Raw genomic sequence first — 10425 nt, forward strand, 5'->3', positions numbered from 1 at the left:
AAAGAAAAACAGAACTCTGATATTAAGGGTGGGACAGCTGCAAGTCTTCCTGTTTATTTTCTAACAAATTTGTCATATGGGCTACATCTAGAGACAGTAAAGAATTCTTTCAAAAATACATATTTTCAATTTCTGAGGAAAAATTATCCATGGCTTTAGATTTTCCTGCAAACTTTAGACTGACTCATCTTCTCTGTGATTGGTAATAATCTACATTTTGGGCTAGTTTTAATCTTTTAGGTCACCTACCTACATTTGGTCATTTGGTTTTTCTCTTTGGTAACAAGCGTTATTTGATTCCATATTCATGATTTATACCTTTGATTCTACCTCATTTTTCAAAGCGATCTTTTCCCATTAAAGGCTCTACCTGCTGATTGATTCTGGTTCCCCCACTAAATCCCTGCCCCCGACCTTCTCTAATAGCATTTTCAGCCATTTTTTTTCCCAGTTTCCTATGAATCATGTTATGTTTTGTCATTACTTAGGAAATATGTAAGCTTTGGCTCATGATTCCCTTTAACTTTTAATAGCCTTCAGTGTCAACCCCAACTTCACAAGCAAGGATGTGCTGAAGTGACTCCATAGCAACCACCAATTTGCGTATCTTTTTCTAAGTTGGATGACACTTGGCACTTTGGCCTTTATGCTGGAGATTTATAAGGAAGGTGTTTTAAATGTTACTGTTTCAAACCTTATTTTTCAAAAGTTTTCATTGTAGAGTGGAAAAAGAGAACCAGGCTTGGGTTTGTGTTTCAGCCAGATCACTTACTAATGTTTGTTACCTTGGGCACCTCCCTGTACTTCTGCAATCCTTAATATGCTCCCATTTCAAATGGGGAAGCAATGCCCACCTGTCACTGTGCAGGGACTGCTGCTTGGAATGATTGGATGAGCTTTTAAAACCCTGAAAATTACACAGCAGTCTGTAAAACAGAAGGTACTATGCACACAGATAAAGCAGAGCTAAGAATGACATACTCTGGCTATTCTCAGTTCTTCCTAAGTCTTCCTTTAATTCCTGTACCTGAAGGTTTTTGAATTCCTATTTCTGCTCAGTTTCATATCCCATTTCCATTACTCTGCCTCCCTGCCCGAGTACCCGGCAGTTGGCCCCTACTTTAAGTTGCAGTCTGCACCTGGGTAGTGCCCAGGCCAGTCAGTGACTTCAGCCCTGCCCAGGCATTCTCAGTGAACAGAGCCTTGGTGTGGTAAATAGCATGGCATGACTTGGATTCTTCACCTCTCCTTGCCTCCATTCTTTGCCCTGACTCCAGGTGTATTCTTGTGACTTGCTTTGGCCCATGGATTACCAGCAGATGTGATGGAAGCAAAACTGTGTTTGGGACTGGCTTGCACTCTCACTCTTGTGCCTTTGTTAATGCCCTGTGAACATACCACGTTAGACTGCTGGTCCAAGGAAGAGGAAAGGGGCATGTGGACTAGAGTGGAACATTCCATCTTCCCATTTGAGGCCAGTCCATTTCGGCCACTGGCCAGCTGACCCCAGATATATATGCAACACCTGCCTAGATTAGTAGAGCCACCCAGTGGACACCAAGCTGGCCCTCAAGACTGTGAACACAGTTATTGTGGTGTGGCTCTGAAGTTTTGTGGTTGTTTGTTAGACATTTTATTTCTAGCAATGGGAAATGGATACAGTAGATGTCATAACCATCTGACTTTAAACCTGGCTTAAAGAATAGTAGTCTCAGAGCTTCTGATCCTGAAAAGGAACATGATAGGAAAAAAAAGTTTCATAATCAAGAGAGGACTAGGGAAGTAATGACTAAAGTGCTATTAAATATATTTAAATGAACAGATTCTTCAGCAAGAAAAGTCTCCTTTGGTGGGTAACCCATCTCTTGAGTCACCTTCAGTGGTTAAGGAGAAATGACCATGGCATTGTGATTTGCTGAGGCAGAGCCTCATACAAGTGTTAAGCTATTCAGAAGGCATTACTTTTAAAAGTTTTGTACAGAGCTTCTTAGTCTGAAATTGAATGTATTTTTACTTCCATTTTCCTTCCTTTCATTTTCACCAAGTGCCAGCAAAATGCTTGTGCAATTTCTGACCTCTTCACACATTATCATACTACTTAAGGACACATTTTTCCAGATCTGTTCTCTTAACTTATTGATAAGTTAAGGTTATTTGATTTCTCTGTCCAGCCTCCATAGACCCCCTCGTGTTGTCTACTAAAGGGGAAAGCAATACATGGTTGATGGTGGGAAGGCAATATATGAAGTATTAATTGCTACTCACCTACCTCTGCTGACTTTTTTTAAGTTTATTTATTTATTTTGAGGGAGAGAGAGAGAGAGAGAGACAGAGAAAGAGAGAGAGCAAGAGGGGAAGGGGCAGAGAGAGGGAGAGACAGAATCCCAAGCAGGCTCCACGCTGAGCCCAGTGGGGCTGGAACCCATTAACTGTGAAATCATGACTTGAACCAAGATCAAAGTCGGACATTTAACTGACTGTGCCACGCAGGCTCAGGGGCACTCAGGCGCCCCTCTACTGACTTTTAATCCCATGACTTTGCTCCCTTTCATTTGATGTGTGGCTGACATCCCACTTGGAGAGTGCAGTCAGGGAATCCATAGGACAGCAAAGGTTGTCAAGAGGACTGAGAAACAGGTGTCAGATTCCTGACTTTTAAAGTTAAAAGTCTTAGGTCATCTTTCCATATTTTTCCTTGATCTCTCCTTTTTGTAACCCCTCCCTTACTAGATAAAGATGCTTACAACTGGAGAGAGGGAAGAAAGTTAAAATATAATAAAGAGAGATAGACACTGGTTTTAGAACTAAGTCTCTATTTTGGGTCAAGTCCCGAGTAATGAATCAAATAATAGACTAGGAACCTATAAGACCCCAGATAAGTGTTAGGATAGAGGGAACCAGTGCTGTAGAAGACATTGCTATAATTCACCGGTATTGTGCCCTGCTCTTCTTTGGGCATATGGAGCATTGTACTATCCCTGTCCCTTGAAGATAAGCATGACCCTGTGACTTGCTTTGGGCAACAAATTGTTAATGGAAATGATATAGATCATTTTATCATTGAAGCACCTAATTGCTGGTGCAAGACTTTCCAGCCTGCTTTTTTTCGTGATAATCTGGAACCCTGAGCCAACACGTGAAAGCAGATGTCATGAAGAGTATTCTGGACTTTTGATGGATTTTATATGAGTTAGGAATGAAATTTTGTTGATCTTTTGGGTGTAATTTATTACTACAGCAAGACTTACCATATCAAATAGGATAAGTCTTCTTTTTCCCATCTGGATGGCTGGAAGGAAGAGATATTACAAAGATTATCATGCAGTTCAGCATGGGAAGGCTTGATGACGATCCTAACTGTACCATTGTCCCAGGGGAGATGTGAGGGAGCAATCGAACCTTTCTTATGTCCCAAGCAAGGATACATATCTTAGCAAGAGAGAAATCTAAATACCCAAAGGGTTCTCAAGCTCATAACAAGGGAGGCAACTGTAAGCGGCAGCTTGGATTATTCAGTCTGAGACCAGATGAGTAGAATCCCATTTTGGAGGGTGACAGCACTAAGGACCAGATATTTATGATTGTATATATCAGTGGATGTCAACTCTGAACATCCACAGAGATGCTTTCTTATAGATACTACGTTACTATGTAAACACTTGAGTTAGAATCAACTGTTGAGAGAAGAGACAAATCCATAATTTGCTCATTATTATTTTTTAAATGTTTATGTATTTTGAGAGAGAGAGGGGGAGAGCACGTGCTTGCAAGCAGGGGAGGAGGAGAGAGGGAAGGAGGGAGAGTGAGAGAGGGAGAGGGAGAATCCCAAGCAGGCTCCTCACTGTCAGTGGAGAACCCTCCGGGGGGGCTCCATCTCAAGAACCATAAGATCATGACCCGAGCTGAAATCAAGAGTCAAACGCTTAACTGAGTGAGCCACCCAGGTGCCCCTTGAGTATTATAATGAAATACCAAGAAATTATTGAAGTTGTTGAATTTACTTAGAAGTGACCAGATTCAATTTATCAGGAAACATGAAGGGCTTATAATAGAAATTATTTCAGTTATAAAGGGGTGCCTGGGTGGCTCAGTTGGTTAAGCATCCGACTTCAGCTCAGTTCATGATCTTACAGTTCATAAGCTTGAGCCCCGCATAGGGCTCCATGCTGACAGCTCAGAACTCGGAGCCCATTTTGAGTTCTGTGTACTCCCTCTCTTGCCCCTCCCCCACTCACATTATGTCTGTCTGTCTGTCTCTCTCTCTCAAAAATAAACATTTTTTAAAAAAGAAATTATTTTAGTTATAAAGAAAAAGTTCTGTATTTGCAGATCTGAGCTTGTGGCTACCAAAATCACACCCACCTCCTATGTTTGTAAGAGGATGGAACTGAAAAGAATTTTCAAAGAATGGGATTAATGATTTTATAGAAAAACACAAAGGCACGTTATTTCACAACTTGGTTATTGTTGTTGGTGGTGAGGAATTATTGTATTCCCTCACCTAATTAGAACCCTCCTGGGCCTCTTGAGAACTAGACCTGACCATTACTGTTGGACATTGGGCTGTCCCTACCCAGCTGGCCTGTAAGATCAGCCTCTTGACTCAGGCACTTGAGTGCTGGCTAACTGTGTCAGGTGGGTCTCAAGCAAGGTGCTGGCTGCCTCAGGGACAAAGCTGAGTAATCAGGCCACTTTGCCAAATGATCAGCCTGCACAATGACTCTTGGTGATTAGTGGCCCATAAAAGTGGGCACTAATGTTAGATGCATTGGATATTCTTTTGTTGGTTAGCAATTCCTCATTGATGTAGACACCTTGCAGACACACACACACACACACACACACACACACACACACTCCAAAAAACTATTTAAAATATATACATGAGATAAAGATACCCACAAAGGTACAGGATAATGCCATCATTCATATCATGCTACACGTTTGCTGAGTACTCATTAGAAAAATAAAGTTGCAAATATTTTAGAGTAACTGGTTAAACTAATCTTTCAAATGCTAAGAATGTGGCAAAAAAGAAAAACAGCATCACTCAGAGTGATGTAAAAATCTCAAAGGGAATTGAGAGGCACCTGGGTGGCTCAGTTTGTTGAGCGGCCGACTCTTGATTTCTGGTCAAGTCATGGTCTCGCGGTTGGTGAGTTCGAGCCCTGTGTCATGCTCTGCGCTGACAGTGTGGAGCCTGCTTGGATTCTCTCTCTCTCCTTTCTCTGCCCCTCCCTCTCTGTCTCTCTCTCTCTCTCAAAATAAATAAACTTAAACAAATTTTTAAAAATCTCAAAGGGAGTTGAACCATGAGCAAACTCTTTTGTAAGCATATGAATATAGGGCTTTCACTAAATCTACTTAACAACTTCATGAGGAAGATATATGTACACTAATAGATGAGAAAACTGAGATGCAGACAATAACTTCTGCACTGTTATGTAACCAGTGGAATAATACAGTCCTTTTTTGTTTTGTATTGTTTTTGGCCATCAAGTGTAGGCTCTCTTTTAACACCTCTCTGTATTGACTTTATACTACCTTGTTTGAACTCCTTCCACATTCTTATTGGTGTTTCTGATAGGTGAGTTGTTTTAGATAGACTTAGGTGAATGTTACCAAAAGTTTCATTTATTTTTTTCTTGGATGGACTATGGTTTGGGGAGGCAGGTTTGGATCCTGAATTATGGGAACAAAGTCCCCATTTAGGTTTGCTTAAGTCAGTAGCTCTCAGCCTTGGCTGTACATTGGAACCACCCGGGAAACTTTCAGCTCTTACCAGTGCTTGGAGTCCACATCAGTCCAGTTAAATTATAATCCCTGTGGGTGGAGCCTGGACATTTAGAAAAGATCCCAGGTGATTCTAATGTGTAGCCAGGGCTGAGAACCACTGGCTTAACATTTTAACACATTGAAAATCAGAGTCTAACAGAAGAAAACAATTAGTGCAGGTGCTAAGCCAATGTGCCGAACAATCTGTGATATCAAAACAAGTAATCATCAGTAGGAGGTAGAGAAAAGAACTCTAATCAGTTATTAGGAAGGCCCACTGGGATCTCTACCTCAGGATGTTATTCCAGAACTTGAGAAATGAATGAGCTCTTAGTTTCAGTATTGGCACTGAAATCTCTTATTATTTCAAGTTTTAAAAGAGAGATGAGGGAAAATAAATGAGGAAACTCTTTGGGGACCAGTGCTTTGGAATTTTCCCATGTTTTCATATTTGTAAAGTAAAGTGTTTGATCAGGAATGGGATGCCTGCATATCAATAGAACACAGTCAAACGGAAGCTTCATTTTTTTTTTAACGTTTATTTATTTTTTGGGGGGACAGAGAGAGACAGAGCATGAACGGGCGAGGGGCAGAGAGAGAGGGAGACACAGAATCGGAAACAGGCTCCAGGCTCTGAGCCATCCGCCCAGAGCCTGACGCGGGGCTCGAACTCCCGGACCGCGAGATCGTGACCTGGCTGAAGTTGGCCGCTTAACCGACTGCGCCACCCAGGCGCCCCGAACGGAAGCTTCATTTACCAGGCACTTGTTGGGGGCTGGGGTTGTGGGGGGTGGGGTGGGGGTGCACAACGAAGCCAGTGCCTGTCCCAGGGGGTATTTACACTCTACCTGGAAAGACTGAACATATATCAGCAGTGATCTTCCAATTACGTGGCTGAATCCACAAAATACATTTTAAACTTAACTCCTCATTTAAAGTCATATCTGGTGTTTAAAAGGGTGCTACAATTAATCATGGTAGGACATCCCAAATGCTAAGGCAGTGTTACCTCAAATAATATCCTATAACTTTGAAAAAAAAAGGTGTAGCTGAGTCATCATCTTCTGTCTCTTTCCCTTTTCTGAACCTACACTGAGTAGCAATGCATGTTCATTTTAGCTTTCCAAGGTTACTAAACTCATCCTCTTCTTTTTCTCTTGAGTGTCTTCAGATTAGGCATTTCTGTCCTGGCCTGCAGGAATAGTCTCGTGCCTGCTTGTAGCTCTTTTGAATTCTAGTCAGTTTCATCTAGAGAAGCCACAAGATGGCTCTCTGTTGTCTGCAAGAAAAGGTTCAAGATCCAAAGCATGACATTCAGGCTTACGACTCCAAGGATGATTCTCAGACCAGCAGCATTTACCTCACATGACAGCTTGTTAGAAATGTAGAATCTTAGAGGCTGCACTTCATACCTATTAAACTAGGAACCTGAATTTTAACAAGTTCCCTAGATTATTGGAGCATACAATAAAGTTTGGGAAGCACTTGTGTGTCATATGTCTTTTACGAGTTGGCTTCAGCCTTCTTTGCTTCCTTTCTTCTCCTGGCCTTTGCATGTTCCAGAAATATCAAACATACCTCAGAGGGACTATCCTTCTCAACATGGTCCTCTTTGCAAATACCAGCTTGTTCTTTAAAGATCTCTCTCTGGAGCCATTTCCTTTGTGAAGCTTCCCCTGTCATTTCCTAGACAGTTAATGCTGTCCTCCTCTGACAGCTTGCGTTATGTATAGAAAACTCCAGTGTTGAAATTACTTCTTGACATGTTGCTTTTGCTCACCAGCCCATAGGTGCCTGAAAGGCAGACCTGTGTGCTTCTGATCTCAGTATCCCTGGATTGTAGTACAGGGCAGGGCACATAGCAGTCAATTAGCATTTCAAATTTACTGTTCAGAATTTGGTCTGATAAAAGCCTTTACCTGCAGGTGTAATTCTGCTTCAGCTTCTGGGATGGTCATATATGAAGAAAAGGATTCTTAAGCTGTTACATTCCTTATAAGTGTAGTATTAATTTTCTTCAATACAAACCACTGAGTATCCATATTTTTTCCTATGTAATAGCTTTTCCTCTTTGTCCACAATGCCTTCATTTTGGCCCAGCCTTCTGATTTGGGCTTCTCAGTTGTATCTTAGTTTTGTTTGTTCCTTTGTTTTAATTTTAGACAGAGAGAGCACAAGTGGGGGAAAGAGAGAGAGAGAGAGAGAGAGAGAGAGAGAGAGAGAGAGAGAGAGAATCTCAAGTAGGCTTTATGCTTAGTGTGATCCTACAACCCTGGAATTGTGACCTGTGTCATATCTAAATTCGGATGCTCAACTGACTGAGCCACCCAGGTGCCCCTGTATCTTAGTTTTATTTTAGAGTTATAGCATGGCTCTGATATCAACAGGAGATGAGAAGCAGTTGGCCCAGGGCCATCTGTCCTCATAGCCTTTGGGGCTGGCAGCCTTCTCCTTCTTTGGACATTGGAGTCTTTTTCTAGGCTGCTTATGGTTTCTTCTGCCTAGATATCCTCCCTCCTATGTCTTCTGAGATATTCTGCCCGTTGTGTGGATTTTCTTTCCTTTTACTTCCTTTGTAAACTATCCAAGTTTTCCCAAGGGTACAGTTGCCAGGTTTATCATATAAAAATAAAGGCTGCTCAGTTAAATTTGAATTTCAGACAAACAGCAAATCATTTTCTAGCATAAGTATATCCCATGAAAATATGGAACATATTTATATTAAAAAATGTTTTGTCATTTATCTAAAATTCAAGTTAAACTGGGCATCTGGTGTTATATCTGCCAACTCCCTCAAGGCTTAATCTTTTAAAAGAACTCGCACCTTTTATCTTCTCTAAAGTGAGGAGGTAGAACAGTTACCAAATTGAAAGAGAAGGAGAAAAATCACATATTAAGGAGAAAACAGTCACATATTAAGTTTTTATGATATCCCATCAAAATAACCATGTTGAGTATACATATAAAACACTCATTTTCAAGCAAAATAAACATTTTTGGTGGTATATAGAAACTTTGGTAATCTTTCGTAGGTAATTTGTATTTTCAGTGAAGTTGGTTTCAGTAAAGTTGGGACATAGTAGAGGGTAGCACTCAAGAGTGCAAGTTACGGAGTCAACATTTCCTTTCTAATCCTGATGCCGTCACTAACTAATTGTGTGACATTGGGCCGCTCACTTCTGTTTCTGGGCCTCACCTTTCCTTATCTGCAAATGGAGATATTAACTGTATCTACAAAACAGGAGTTTTTATGAGGATTAAATCAGCTAATCATGTCTCTGTCAGATGGTAAGTACTCAGTGAGAGATTATCTACCAGTACTCCTGCTACTAAATCGTTTTCTTGAGTCGGTGTGTTGAGTGTGTTTCCAGGAAGCCAGGAAGCAGTTTTTCATTTGATTATCAGTCCATTTTCAGAGAAATAGTGTGGTTGGAGCTAGATTTTAGACATAGGGGTGGTATGAACTTTGTCTTAGGTCATGGGGGTAACAATCCACTGGTATTCCCTAGCCCAATTGATTATTGCTGATTTGAGATGTATATAAAAACACAGTTGCAGAGAATAAGTCCTATTCTCCTGAGATCCAAGTGAATAGGACTCTTTCCACATGTATCCAGTGTCTTTATCAAAATGAAATGTTGTTTTTAAGTGGTAGTGTTTTTGCTTTTTAAGAAGTATGTGAGAACAGGGTGAGGAAATAAATGTCCCCAAGACTGTATGGTTGTGTTAACCTTATTTTCCAAATAAATGAAAAGAAAGAAAGATGCTCTGATAAAGGAGCATTTTATGAATTTTAAATGCATGCTAAATTAGTCTTTTGAACAATTTTAAAACTGAATTAACAAGTGCCTTTTATTTATAATTTTAGTAATTTAAATGCATAAGTAATCCTTGATAGTTAATAGAAGAAAAGGCAGTGGAGATAAATGCAATAGGAAAAGAATTCGATTATATGGAATAAACACTGTAAATGTTTTGTTGTAGAAATGTCATGTTTCAATAGGAAGTATATTTGCATAACATATAAATAACTAGTAACTGTAAATATGTATTTATACATAAATACATTTATATTTAAACATAATTATATTGTATATAATACACATATTATATGATATATAATGTACTATAAAATACATTATTGTAGAAAAATAAATACAATAAATACATATTAAAAATATACATATATAGCCAGTGACTTACCTTATGTAATTTTTTTACCTGACTTTTTTACAAGATTTAACTTGGTCTTGTAAGTTATTTTTTATATATAAGGGATATTAATACAAAAGAAAATACTTTTCCAAGACAGTCTGAAGAATTCTGAAATGCATAACTGTTATACAGGTGAATTTGATCATCATGTTCCAAATGATCTGCATATTATTTTAGCAGTAACAAAACCACTAAATTTTTTGTAAGATGGTATGCCAAATGGCCATAATTTTGTAATACTAAAGTAATAAGAGCAGTTATCATTACTTAATGTTTCTGTTAATGTTAATACCCTAACTCATTCCTTTTATTCAGTTATTCAATTATTCGATCAGCCATTTATGTATCATTGGGGACATTATGGGTAAACTTACCACTAATTCTAGCTGTGGTGTGGCAGAGCACTTTAAGGTGTATATTTTTGTTGTTTTCACT

This window comes from Herpailurus yagouaroundi, unplaced genomic scaffold (genome assembly GCF_014898765.1).
Source record: "Herpailurus yagouaroundi ecotype Mexico unplaced genomic scaffold, PumYag 160, whole genome shotgun sequence".
Classification (NCBI taxonomy): Eukaryota; Metazoa; Chordata; class Mammalia; order Carnivora; family Felidae; genus Herpailurus; species Herpailurus yagouaroundi.